Source organism: Theropithecus gelada, chromosome 1, assembly GCF_003255815.1.
Source record: "Theropithecus gelada isolate Dixy chromosome 1, Tgel_1.0, whole genome shotgun sequence".
Lineage (NCBI taxonomy): Eukaryota > Metazoa > Chordata > Mammalia > Primates > Cercopithecidae > Theropithecus > Theropithecus gelada.
Genome location: NC_037668.1, coordinates 65,140,626 through 65,154,572, shown reverse-complemented (window position 1 = coordinate 65,154,572; position 13,947 = coordinate 65,140,626). Strand labels below are relative to the sequence as shown.

Genomic DNA, 13,947 nt, shown 5'->3' with positions numbered 1-13,947 from the left:
TTTTTTTGAGACGGAGTCTCGCTCTGTCGCCCAGGCTGGAGTGCAGTGGCCAGATCTCAGCTCACTGCAAGCTCCGCCTCCCGGGTTCCCGCCATTCTCCTGCCTCAGCCTCCCAAGTAGCTGGGACCACAGGCGCCGCCACCTCGCCCGGCTAATTTTTTTGTGTGTTTTTAGTAGAGACGGGGTTTCGCCGTGTTAGCCAGGATGGTCTCAATCTCCTGACCTTGTGATCCGCCCGTCTCGGCCTCCCAAAGTGCTGGGATTACAGGCTTGAGCCACCGCGCCCGGCCTAGTTTTTGTATTTTTAGTAGAGATGGGGTTTCACCATATTGGCTAGGCTGGTCTCCTGGCCAGGCTGGTCTCAAACTCTTGATCTCGTGATCTGCCTGCCTGAGACTCCCAAAGTGCTGGGATTACAGGCGTGAGCCACTGTGCCTGGCCTGCAAATCAGAATGTTTCTTAGTTTTTTTTTTTTTTTTTAATGAGATGGGATCTCACTCTGTCACCCAGGCTGGAGGGCAGTCGCATGAACTCGGCTCTCTGCAGCCTCCGCCTCCCAGGCTCAAGTGATCCTCCCACCTCAGCCTCCTGAGTAGCTGGGATCACAAGTGCATACCACCACAGCTGGCCATTTTTTGTATTTTTAGTAGAGATGGGGTTTCCCCATGTTGCCCAGGCTAGTCTTGAACTCCTGAGCTCAGGCAATCCACCTGTCTTGGCCTCTCAAAGTGCCTGGGATTACAGGTGTAAACCACTGCACCCAGCCCAATCAGAATATTTCATCCTTTAGGCTACAGTAGTTGGTCAGAAAAAGGTATAGGTCCCAAATCAGGCCAACCAGAGTGAATAAGTCTCGATTCAGAGTCTTCTTTGAGCTAACTGGGAATCCAGCTATTTCTTGCTAATTACAAATGAGAAAAGCAAGTATTGCCAGGAGCTTCTGGCAGCCACCTTGTGACACATCGTAGAAGATAGAGCCAAGAGACTGAAAGAAAATAGGTAACAGCTGCTAGATCAAGCCTTACCTAAAGCTACCCCTGGTTCTAAGCTTGTTGGTTATCTAAGCCCACAAGTTCTGTCACACCAAAGATGTCCCTTTTAATGGTAATAATAATTACTTAATTACTAAGTATATAGTAATTACCTAAATGCAGCTTAGGAGATAAAATCTTAGAAAATATGAGATCTGTTTGGCAATAATAAAACACTCATAATGAAAAGGTCAGCAGAATGCTGAATCAGCCCAAGCTCAGCTACCTGACACATGACAAATATAAGACCTAGAGAGGCCGTGAGACTTGTTCAAGGTTTTGCAGCTGCTTAGTAGGGCCTCCTGACCCACAGTCCACTAATTCTTAATTGTTTTTCTTTTATTTCTTTTATTGAGACAGGGTCTCACTCTGTTGCCCAGCTGTAGTGCAGTGGCGTGATCTTGGCTCACTGCAACCTCCGCTTCCCAGGTTCAAGCGATTCTCTTGCCTCAGCCTCCTGAGTAGCTGGGATTACAAGTGTGTGCCACCATGCCCAGCTAAATTTTATTTTTATTTTTTGGTAGAGATGGCGTTTCACTATGTTGTCTAGGCTGGTCTTGAATTCCTAGACTCAAGTGAGTCACCCGCCTTGGCCTCCCAAAGTGCTGGGATTACAGGCATGAGCCACCATGCCTGGCCTAATTCTTAATGTTTAATGATAATTGGAGTGCTTGAATTTCTGTGCATTCCCAGTGAAATCATCACTACATGTTTTCTCTCTTGTCTTGCCTATCTTTCCAAGAGGCAGAGAAGGAATGTTAATATTTCTCTTTATTTTGTAAATAGGGAGGTAGAAACCCAGAAAGGCTTAAAGATTTGCCAAAGATTACAGCAGGGTAGTGGTGAAACTGGTCCTAGGAGCCACATGTGCTGAATGCCATTTAGGGTTCAGCCCCTCTATCCCACCCCTTATGCCAGCCACCTCTGCTTCCATGAGAGTAGGAGTAAAGATTAGGGGTAGGGTGGGGACCTTTCTTGGCCTTGCTTCTTAGTGGCCGAGTGATTAAAGAGGACATTGCCTTGTACAGGCCAAAGAAGTGATTATGGGCCTTGAGAGATAGGTCCTTCCCCCCAACCTTAGGAAAACCAAGGTTATGATATTTCTGTTGCCAGAGCCTCCAAAAGGGAGGCCAACCTAGAGAGATGAGAGGCTGTATGCATGGGATTCTGGCCCCACAATCCCTGTGACCCCAGCTCTGACACCTACCCTCTCCTGCCCCCAAAGCCTTCTATGGCTCCCCAACCTTTTCAACAGCCACAGGGCTGATGTGTTTGGTTGCACAGGTGTTGCACTGAACAATTTTGGATTCTGATCTGTATGGCGCCTCTGGAGTTGTGCAGTTCACAGCTTGCACAACTGTACACGGCAGGCCTAGGTTGCCTTTCTCAATGTTTGGACATTCAGATCATTTTCACAGCAATCAATGACCTTACAAACCCTTTTAAAAAATAAATTCATTTCATCATTTTTACAAGATATAGAAGATATGTTGAGAAAATTTATTTTGTTTTAGGTCAGTCTGATCCCAAGGATTGTATTAGAAAGTGTATATATAAAAAGATGCATTATTTTTAAAGGCTACTTTTGACCATTTTCTACTTAATAAAGTGATGCCTACTGTTTAATAGAATTTATATCTGTCAGGGGAGTTTTAGGGAAAAAAGAATTTAATTTTATTAGGAAAAGCAAGGTTTACAGACAAATTAATTAAAAATAATTTGTCAGGCTTGATTTGGGAACTGAATGTATACTGAAATTATTATTGTAGATTGAAATTTAAATACATGCTATGAATTACAAAAATAAATATACTTTCAGGCCGGGTGTGGTGGCTCACGCCTGTAATCCCAGCACTTTGGGAGCCTGAGGCAAGTGGATCACTTGAGGTCAGGAGTTTGAGACCAGGCTGGCCAACATGGTGAAACCCCATCTCTACTAAAAATGCAAAAATTAGCTGGGTATGATGGCTCACGCCTGTAATCCCAGCTACTCGGGAGGCTGGGGAGAATCACTTGAACCCGGGAGGCGGAGGTTGCAGTGAGCTGAGATTGTAGCACTGCACTCCAACCTGGGTAACAGAGCGAGACTCCGTCTCAGAAAACAAACAAACAAAAACAAAAATAAATATACTTTCAATGCATGGGGGTTTAGAACGTTTGCATCTTATACTTCATTCTTTTGATTTATTTAGTTATTTTAAAAACAAACTTTGTGCTTGGTTTCTAAATGAAGAGATAAGAGAGAGGATATCACTCCTCAAACAACCCATTTCAGCTATGAATAACTGTTATTTCCAAAAAATGAAAAGCTAAAATGACCACATTTTCTCTTAAAATGTTCATTTTTGAAGTTCTAGATTTTTTTTTTTTTTTGTCAGGCGCAGTGGCTCATGCCTATAATCCCAGCACTTTGGGAGGCTGAGGTGGGTGGATCACCTGAGGTCAGGAGTTCGAGACCAGCCTGACCAATATGGAGAAACCCCATCTCTACTAAAAATGCAAAATTAGCCGGGTATGGTGGCACACACCTGTAATCCCAGCTATCGGGAGGCTGAGGCAGGAGAATTGCTTAAACCCGGGAGGTGGAGGTTGCAGTGAGCCGAGATCACGCCACTGCACTCCAGCCTGGGCAACAAGAGGGAAACTCCATCTCAGAAAAAACGAAAAAAAAAGTTTTGATCCATTAGCAATGTAGAGGTTCAAAAAGTGCAGGGATGTTTATGTTAGAAACAGAATCCCTTTTCCCTGGTCCTTAAAGTGGCTCTGCTATCTAGGAACATGCAAAGTTAGCAGTTTCTTATGTCTCTTCTCAGATGGAATCTCTGCGTCCGGGAGCAAATGTTTGCACATATATATTCGGCTTTGTTTCTTTCTTTTTCTTATTTCTGAGGATATCTTGCTCCAGATTTTTTTCTCTCTTTTCCTTTTTTGTTCTTATTTCTGAGGCGTTGCTCTTTATTTTTATACAAATGAAGCTCTTTCTATAACCAGCTGCACCTTGCTTTTCTCACTTAAAAATAAACCTTTGAGGTAATTCCAATCAGTACATGTTAAGCTGCCTCGTTACTGTTCACAGCTGACAAATATTCCATTGGAAGAATGTATCATAATTTATTTAGGCAGCTTTTGACTGATTAAACTGATTTATTCCACTCTTTTTTTTTTTTTTGAGATAGGGTCTTCTGTCGCCCAGGCTGGAGTGCAGTGGTGTGATCTTGGCTCACTGCAGCCTAACCTCCCAGGCTGAAGCCATTCTCCCACCTCAGCCTCCCGAGTAGCTGGGACTACAGGCATGCACCACCATGCCCAGCTAAATTTTTTTTTTTTTTTTAACATAGAGTCTTGCTCAGTTGCCTAGGCCGGAGTGCCATGGCACAATCTCTGCTCACTGCAACCTCCACCTCCCTAGTTCAAGTGATTCTCCTGCCTCAGCCTCCCGAGTAGCTGGGATTACAGATGCCCACCATCACACCCTGCTAGTTTTTGTATTTTTAGTAAAGACAGGATTTCACCATATTGGCCAGGCTGGTCTTGAACTCCTGACCTCAAGTGATCCACCTGCCTCAGCCTTCCAAAGTGTTAAGATTACAGGCATGAGCCACCGCTCCAGGCCCCGACTAATTTTTGTATTTTTTGTTGAGACAGGGTTTTGCCGTGGTGCCCAGGCTGGTCTCCAGCTTCTGGGCTCAAGTGATCCTCCTGCCTTGGCCTCCCAAACTGCTAGGATTACAGGCATGAGTCACCACACCCAGCCTCTCGTTACTGTTAGCAGCTGAAAAATATTCCACTGGAAGGATGTACCATAATTTATTTAGGCAGTTTTTGACTGATAAACATTTAGTTTTTTTCCAGTCTTTACTATCACAAACAATACTGCAACATCTGCCTCCGTCTGTGTATCACTTTGCAACTGTGCAAATATGTAGCAGGGTACATTCCTCTTACTGAGTTAAAGAGTTTGTTGATTTGGTAGGTCTGCCATCACAAAGTACAAACTGGATGGCTTAAGCAACAGAGATCTATTGTCTCAGTTCTGGAAGCTGGGAACCCAAGGTCAAGATGTCGGCAGAATTGGTTCCTTCCGAGGGCTGTAAGGAAGAACCTGTTCCGTGCCTTTCCCACGGCTTCTGGTGGTTTGCTGGCAATAGTTGGCATATTTTGACTTGTAGAAACATTACCCCAATGTCTACCTTGATGTTCACATGGTGGTTTTCCTGTGTATTTGTCTATGTCCAAATTTCCTGTTCTCAAAAGGACTCGTCATATTGTATGACCTCATCTGAATGAATTACATCTGCAATGACCCTATTTCTAAATAAAGTCACATTCTGAGGTACTGGGGCTTAGGACCTGAACATATGCATTTTTGGGGATGCAATTCAGCATACAAAGGGCATATAACCATTTACTTTTAGAAAAATATTGCTAAATACCTTCTTCATAGAAATTGTACCATTGGCTGGGTGCAGTGGCTTATGCCTACAATCCTAGCACTTCGGGTGGCTGAGGTGCGCAGCTTGCTTGAGTCCATGAGTTCAAGACCAGCCTAGGCAACATGGTGAAATCCTGTCTCTACAAAAAAAGAAAAGAAAAAAAAAAAAACAAAGAAAAAAAAAACAAAAAAAAAAAGCTGGGCATGGTGATGCACATCTGTAGTCCCAGCGACTTGGGAGGCTGAGGTGGAAGGATGGATTGAGCCCAGGAGGCTGAGGCTGTAGTGAGCCATGATCACACCACTGCACTCCAGGCTGAGTGACAGAGTGAGACCAAGAAGAAAGAAATTGTACTGTTACCTTCCCAACAGCCTTGCCAACACAGTGGGCCATCACACATTTTGATTTTTGCCAGGCTGGTAGGTGGAAAATGGTGTCTCATTGTATTCCAACGTGCATTCCATTTCTAAGTGTGGATGAGAGTTCTCTTATATATTTAAGACCAATTTGCATTGTTTTTGCATCCAGTTGTTTATATCATTTGCTTCCTTTTCTTCTTTTTTTTTTTTTTTTTTGAGACGGAGTCTCGCTCTGTCGCCTGGTCTGGAGTGCAGCGGCGCGATCTTGGCTCACTGCAACCTCCGCCTCCTGGGTTCAAGCGATTCTTCTGCCTCAGCCTCCTGAGTAGCTGGGATTACAGGTGCTAACAAACACTCCTGGCTAATTTTTTTTGTATTTTTAGTAGAGACGGGGTTTCACCATGTTGGGCAGGCTGGTCTCAAACGCCTGACCTTGTGATCCGCCTCCCTCGGCCTCCCAGAGTGCTGGGATTACAGGCGTGAGCCACTGCGCCCGGCCTCATTTGCTTATTTTTCCATTGAATTACTGGTCTTTTATCCTTATTGATTTGTAGAAGCTCTTTAAATGTAAAATAAATTAGCTGTCTGTGATAAGTTTCAGATGTTTCTTTTCCTGTCAATTGTTATTTGACTTTGTATATGAATTTCGTTTTTCTTTTTCCTTTCTTTCTTTCTTTTTTTTTTTGAAACAGGGTCTTGCTCTGTTGTCTGTTGCCCAGGCTGGAGTGCAGTGGTGTGGTCCCAGCTCACTGCAGACTTAACCTCCTGGACTGAAGCGATCCTCCCACCTCAGCCTCCCAAGTAGCTGGAACTATAGGCACACACTATAGTCCCAGCTAATATATAGGTCCAGCTAATTTTTGTATTTGTTGTAGAGATGGGGTTTCATCATGTTGTCTAGGCTGGTTTCAAACTCCTGGGCTCAAACAATCTGCCCACCTCGGCCTCTCAAAGTGCTGGGATTACAGATGTAAACCACCGTTCTCACTTTTTTTTTTAACCAGGAAAAAATGTTCAATTATTTTGTATACAAACATAATTTGCTTTTATGGTTTTGGGGTTTTCTGTGATATTTAAGAAGGTCTTGTCTTGCCAGGTGTGGTGGCTCACACCTGTAATCCCAACACTTTGGGAGGCTGAGGTGGGTGGATCACCTGAGGTCAGGAATTCAAGACCAGCCTGACCAACATGGAGAAACCCCATCTCTACTAAAAATACAAAATTAGCCAGGTGTGGTGGCGCGTCCCTGTAATCCCAGCTACTCAGGAGGCTGAGGCAGGAGAATCACATGAACCCGGGAGGCGGAGGTTGCCGTGAGTCGAGATTATGCCATTGCACTTTAGCCTGGGCAACAAGCGCGAAACTCCATCTCAAAACAAACAGACAGACAAACAGAAGGTCTTCTCTATGGTTGTGATACAAATTCTCCTATTTTGTTAAACACAATTACGGTTTCATTTTTATGTGTAATTTTTTGACCCATTGAAATTTATTTTGGCATAAGGTAAAAGGTAGGAACCCAATTTAGTTATCCTGATGGATACTTGGTGGTCCCAATGGCATTTATCAACCAATGTGTGAGAACTGTAATTAGATATAAATAGTGTATAGATACGGGGAAGTTGCAGAAATATTTTCATTACAAATTTCCTAATAACTTGTATTGAAGCATCAGTGTGGTTTTAGAATTTTTGTCTTTGACAAGTGATCCACTATGAGTATAGACTATACATTTGTTATTATAATAAAAGTAGTTTAGGCAATGTGTGGTGGCTCATGCCTGTATTCCCAGCACCTTGGGAGGCCGAGGCAGGCAGATTACTTGAGACCAGGAGTTTGAGACCAGCCTGGCCAACATGGTGAAACCCCATCTCTACTAAAAATACAAAAATTAGATGGGTGCATTGGTGCATGCCTGCCTGTCCCAGCTACTTGGGAGGTTGTGGCCTAAGAACTGCTTGCGCCTGGAAGGCAGAGGTTGCAGTGAGCTGAGATCTGACCACTGCCCCCCAGCCTGGGTGACAGAGTGAGACTGTCTTTAAAAAAAAAAAAAAAAGAAAGATCTGAATTCTGTGGGAAAACTCTGAAAACTTTGGGTTTCATCTAAGGCAAGCTTGTCCAACCCACGGCGCATGGGCCACATGTGGCCCAGGACAGCTTTGAATGCAGCGCAACACAAATTTGTAAATTTTCTTAAAACATTATGAGATTTGTGCGTGCGTGTGTGTGTGTGTGTGAGTGTATGTGTGTGTGTTTGGCTCATCAGCTATCATTAGTGTTAGTGTATTTTATGTGTGGCCCAAGACAATCCAGTTCTCCCAATGTGGCCCAGAGAAGCCAAAAGATTGGACACCCCAGATCTAAGGGGTTGAGAGCTTGAGTCCTAACCACGCTACCTCCCGGCGCTGCCGCCTTGAGTAACTTGCTTTACCTGTGTCACATTTCCCTTCAGTTATAAAATGGGGGTAATAACAGGGGAAGCTTTTGTAGGGCCTCAAGCTTCTGCAATTTGGAGGGCTCTCTTACAAATTCTAAAAGGGAAACACTTCCCCTGCAGGATCTGGGAAGGGCCCCCGCAAGGGAGAGGCCCTAAAGGTTTAAATGTCCTCAGCATCACTGAAAACCCACCTCTGATCATGGTATTTACTTCACAGGGCCCTGGGGAGTATGGGATGTGTCTTAAGTATCTGGCATCTGGTGGGAATGTGGTGAGTTCATTCCCAGACTACAAACTCAGGTGTGCAGAGAACATCACTCCCCCAACCCCATGCTTCCTTTTTTTTTTTTTTTTTTGACAGAGTCTTGCTTTGTCACCCAGGCTGGAGCGTAGTGGCACAATCTTGGCTCACTACAATCTCCACTTCCCGGGTTTATGTGATTCTTCTGCCACAGCCTCCCAAGTAGCTGGGATTACAGGCACCTGCCACCACACCCAGCTGATTTTTATATTTTTAGTAGAGACAGGGTTTCACTGTGTTGGCCAGGCTGGTCTTGAACTCCTGAGCTCAGGTGATCCGCCTACCTTGGCATCCCAAAGTCCTGGGATTGCAGGCATGAGCCACTGTGCCCAACCCCATGCTTCCTTTTAATTAGGAACATCACTTCCTTTACATGCCATAACCTACCTGAAGTTCTGACACCAAATCCCTACTTTCACTGAGCTGGCAAACACGCTTCCTTGAGTCACTCTTGAAGTTTTAAGTCCACCTTTCTCTGAAGCAGAGTCAAGGCCTGGGAGTAAGGGGAAGGGTTTGTTGTCCCTTGGTTGTCTGTTCACCCTGGTCATGGCTGAGGCATCTAATGTCCCTTTCTGAAGGCGGCCTCAAATCTTCAGCCCTCCACTGCTTCTGAGCTGTGCATGGGACTTGGGGATCTTTGAGGGGTGCCCAAGGAGTGCCACGTAGCACTCCTGCTTGTGAGGACAGCTCTGTTGGTGGGTCTACTGGCTCTAACTCTAGGTCACATCAAAGATCCTCCCCTGAGAATAAACCATGGTGGCTAAAGCATCGGATTGGGTGCAGTCAGAGTTGAGGTCAAATCCTGCAAAACCTGTTTTCCTCATCTGCAGAATGGGGAAGATGCTAACAATACCTCCGTCATCGAATCAGTGTGAAGAATTCAATGTCTTGGTGTTTGTAAAGGGCTTAGGATAGTGTCTGACCTGTAGTCCATGGGCTGTCTTGATGCAGGTCATCATCTCACCCTTGTTCGTTATTGGATGGAGAAACCAGGGTCCCAGAGACACTGGCTGGCTGGGGCAAGATCACCACTCATGCCTATCAACAGCTGGGTTAAAGGTGCCGAAGATATGCTTATTCGATTTGCAGGTGACCCAAAACTAGATGCAGTGGCTGGTATTTTAAATGACCAAACAAGGGCCCAAAAGCCCCTAAAGTAGATGAGATGATAGACTAACCCCTCTAGGGATGGATGTAAAATTAAAAGGTTTTGCATGAAAGAGATTTTGGCTGAAGGTTCATTGTACACTGAGATAGTTGCCCCAAATGATTGTGATCTCAGGCTGAATCTATAGAGGTATAGGTTGACGATGAGGGAGATGATAGCTGGAGGGTTGTGCTCAACTCTGGTTGTTGTACATTTGAGGAGACAGGAAGAGACCAGAGTCCAGTTTGTGGAGGGTAAAGGATAGTGAGGAACTAGGGATACTGATCTTACAGAAGAGAAGACTCAAAGGGGGCAGAGGCAGGAACAGTGGTATAACCCTGCCTGGCTCCAAGGGCAGAACTGGCACCCATGGAGATAACAGGGGAATGAGAACCAGCTTTGTGGCTATCAGAACTGTCCAACAGTGAATCAGAGTGCCTTCAAAGGTGGTGAGCTCCCCATCACCAATGGTATGCAAGCAGAGTGAGGAAAGGATTCCTGTTTCCAGCTCTCAGATGGTTTTATCAACAACAAAAAAACTAGACCCTACTGATAAAAATTTCTGTTGGCTGTATATACACATATAGTCAACAAATATGAAATCCATATATTCCCTATTTTAAGGTTTATTTTATTTTATTTTTGAGACAGGGTCTCACTCTGTCACCCAGGCTAAAGTGTAGTGCAGGATCTTGGCTCACAGTTTAAGCCATTCTCCCACCTCAGCCTCCTGAGTAGCTGGGACTACAGGCACCTGCCAATACATACCTGGCTAATTTTTGTATTTTTTGTAGAGACAAGGTTTCGCCATGTTGCCCAGGCTGGTCTCAAGCTCTTGGGCTCAAGCAGTCCACCTGCCTTGGCCTCCCAAAGTGCTGGGATTACAGGTGTGAGTCACCACACCCAACATACTTTAAGAAAATTAATATTATAGAAATTGGAACTAATTTACAATCAATGCGTAGGTTTACTGTATCCTTCCTTCCTGAAAAGTTGTTATTTGAATCAAAATGAAGTATATGATTGAGCAGGTTTTTTTGACAATCTGTTTTTCATCTTTCAATCTATTTTTCACTTTTGTGATTAGAATGTATGTCTTGAATTTAAAAACAAATTAAATAAACAACAAATATTTAAAAAATCCAGCCTTCTTAGTGAAGGCCACACTCAATCTATTGAATACCTCTTCCGCTGACATTCCACCTTGTCGCCGCTGCCCTGGCCTCTGAAATAGAATAGAGACTGGCTATTAAACCAGTTTTTAGCAAATTTGTAGCAGCAGGTTCTTGGCTGGGGGAAGAAAATTCCACTTACCAAAAGATGTTATTCCTTCAAAGGATGAGAACCTACTTCTTCATAAAGAGAATTTGGAGGGAGCTTTTTGTTCTGTGGGGACAACATCTGGATTTGAATACATCCATGCTCAAAAGGAGATTTCTCATAATGGACCCAACTGAAAGCACTCAGAGTACAAGGACCGGTGAGCTTTCAAAAGGAGACACTTCAGGAGACTCGCCAGGGGCCCTCGTATCCCCGGCAGCGCGAGTTTTGGAGGTCAGTGGAGGGCTCTCGCGTCAGGCATGTAACTTTCATACTCAAATACTTATCTTCATCCTCTACCCCTCACCCCCACTGCAGAAACTTGGGGCTTGAATTCATTTAAAAACATTTGTGGTTTCAGAAGTCTCCTTTTTATTATAAAGCTGCCAAGATCTTAGAATGAAAGGCATTTTTAGAGATGAGAAAGAAGGAAGCCAGGTCAAGGCCGGCCTGGCTCTCAGCCGTGGGTCTGTAAAGGTGACACGTGGGACATGGCCACCTGCAGACCCTGCAGGCAGCTGGGCGGAGGCACCCGCAGGGCCCTGGGTTTGAATCCCTGCTCTGCCAGTCATTTCCACGGTGATCTTGGGGGAAGTTGTGTAACCTCTGGGCCCTGCGACGCCCCTTCCTGGAGCCTGGAGCTGGAACGAAGCCCCTTGGAGCCCTGACATCAGAGGTGACGCTACTCTTCGTAGGCAATGACTCGGCAGAATGTGATGCCACTCCCTAACCCGCGTCCGGGCTGACAGGGTGTGTGCCGCCTCCCACCAGGTGGTCTGGCTGCTTTGATGGTCCTCCTAACATCCCTGCACCCCAGAGCCCTCAGTGCTGGCCAGACCTTCACTCACTCCTCGGTTGCAACCCCGTTCTCATATAGCGGGTCCCACAGGCTGGCCTATGGCGCCCCCTGCTGGTGACTGCAGGGAGCAGGGTGCCCTAAGTCAAAGGAAGTCCTTCCTGGGGTCTAATCTCTACCTTTTGCCTGATGAGGCAGCTGAGGTGGCTGGCTTTCTCCTCCACCCCAGAAAATAAAGTCATATGGAGTCCAAGCAGTTATTTTTCTCTGCTAGGCCGGGCCATCGTAAGCCCCAAACGGAGGGGCCCCCTGGAATGAGCCCTATGCAGGCTTTCTATAGGTAAGGACCCTTCAGGGAGTAGGGCTGTGGTGAGGATGGAGTGCATGTGTGGGGGCTCTCACCTGGGTGTGGGAAGATCAGAGGGACCCCAGAGGTTAGCGTTTGCAGATGAAAAAATGAAGGTAGGGGCCGGGCGCTGTGGCTCACGCCTGTAATCCCAGCACTTTGGGAGGCTGAGGCAGGTGGATTACGAGGTCAGGAGATTGAGACCATCCTGGCTAACATGGTGAAACCCCTTCTCTACTAAAAATACAAAAAAAAAAAAAAAAAAAAAAATAGCCGGGTGTGGTGGCGGGAGCCTGTAGTCCCAGCTAATCAGGAGGCTGAGGCAGGAGAATGGCGTGAACCCGGGAGGCGGAGCATGCAGTGAGCCGAGATCATGCCACTGCACTCCAGCCTGGGCCACTGAGCAAGACTGTGTCTCAAAAAAAAAATTAAGGTAGGAAGCTTCAGCCTGAAGGTAAAGTTTTGGGGCAGCCCCAACCCACTGCCCTCCTGGGACCGGTTTGATCAGCATTTCCCTGTAATTGGTGAAGGGCCTTCAGTTAGCCATTTCTCTGAAGATTAGAGGAAGCAAGAGAGATGTGAGTTAAACACAAGGCAGGACTTCTCAATGATGGGGGATGTCAGACCTCAGAAAGGGGAGCAAAGGAACCTTCCCATTGAGGACAGCCTCTGGTGAGGTGGGGTCCAGGTCAGGCTGGTGAGATGGCCCCCAACACTGTCCATCTGGAGGGGCCCAGGACTAGGGTGTAGTCTACGGGGGTCTCAGGATGGAAAGGCCTCTTGAGAGGCTCCTGGTGGCTAGGACTTTTGTGGATGGGGTGGTGAGGAGGGGCAGGGGGAGAGACTGAGTTCCAGAGGCATTGCCACCCCCATCCTCCCCCGCCTGGTAAACTCATCTTCCTGACCCACTGGCTTGCCTCCTCCGTGGACACTGCCTGGTCCCTGTGCAAGGTCATGTTGCTTGCCCTCCACGAGCTCCCGTCCCCCTGCTGAGCTCATGTTCTGTGATGGCAGCCTCCGTGTCCATCCTCCCTGCTGGGCTGTGGGCTTCAGGCAGGCTGAGACCTGCCTGTCTTGCTGCAGCCTGGCTCTAACTCCAGCACCTGGCACATCTAATCCCACCTGGCACGTCCTAGTGCTCAGTGACTTCAGCTGAGAAGAGGCCCAGGGTCTTCCTTGGTCCAGCTAAGCTTGGCTTTAGAAAGGATTGGGGCAGATGCAGGGCAGGCAGGGCCCTGAGTCTTGATGGATGGGTGACCTGGGCACTCTGACTTTCTGTACAGGGCTACCCCTTTCCCCCACTGAGACACTCTCCTTACTCAGCTGTAGGCTCTGACATCCCACTTCCGACTGGCTCTGGCTTCCCACACTGGAACCATCCCCCACATGGCTGCCTTGCTTTGTCTGCCTGGGCTCTCACACCCACATCAGGCTAACCCCATAGGGGTGACAGCCCCTCACTCATTTGTACTCTGACACCCCCGGGCCCGCCTGCCTTCCCCAGTGGTCCCCCTCCTCAATCTGCTAGGACATCCTGCTGTGTTCATCCATGGTTCCCCGTTCCCTTGCTTTCCTGCATGTAATGCTTTTAGGACTGAGTTGTTGAGGAAGGAGAGGAGAGAGGAGGAGCAGAACTGTGTTTTTGAAAAAATTATTTTAACTGTGGAAATGTTTATGCAATAAAAATTTTGGACAGAATAATAAATGGAGCTGCTCTGGTTGAAGAAAGAGTGAAAGAGAGAGAGATGGAGAAAGAGAGAAGAGATGGGGAGAGGAC

At 46.4% G+C, this 13,947-nt stretch overlaps 1 long non-coding RNA gene across 1 annotated transcript in view; it reads left to right on the top strand.

The window, feature by feature from the left end:
- The window catches only part of LOC112622114, a 19,630-nt gene extending 7,553 nt beyond the window's left edge, over positions 1 to 12,077 (top strand). The window contains exons 2-3 of the long non-coding RNA XR_003118946.1: positions 10,503 to 10,595; positions 11,046 to 12,077. This is a non-coding gene — a long non-coding RNA (uncharacterized LOC112622114). The remainder of the gene's footprint in view (positions 1 to 10,502; positions 10,596 to 11,045) is intronic.
- Positions 12,078 to 13,947: the final 1,870 nt, after the last annotated feature.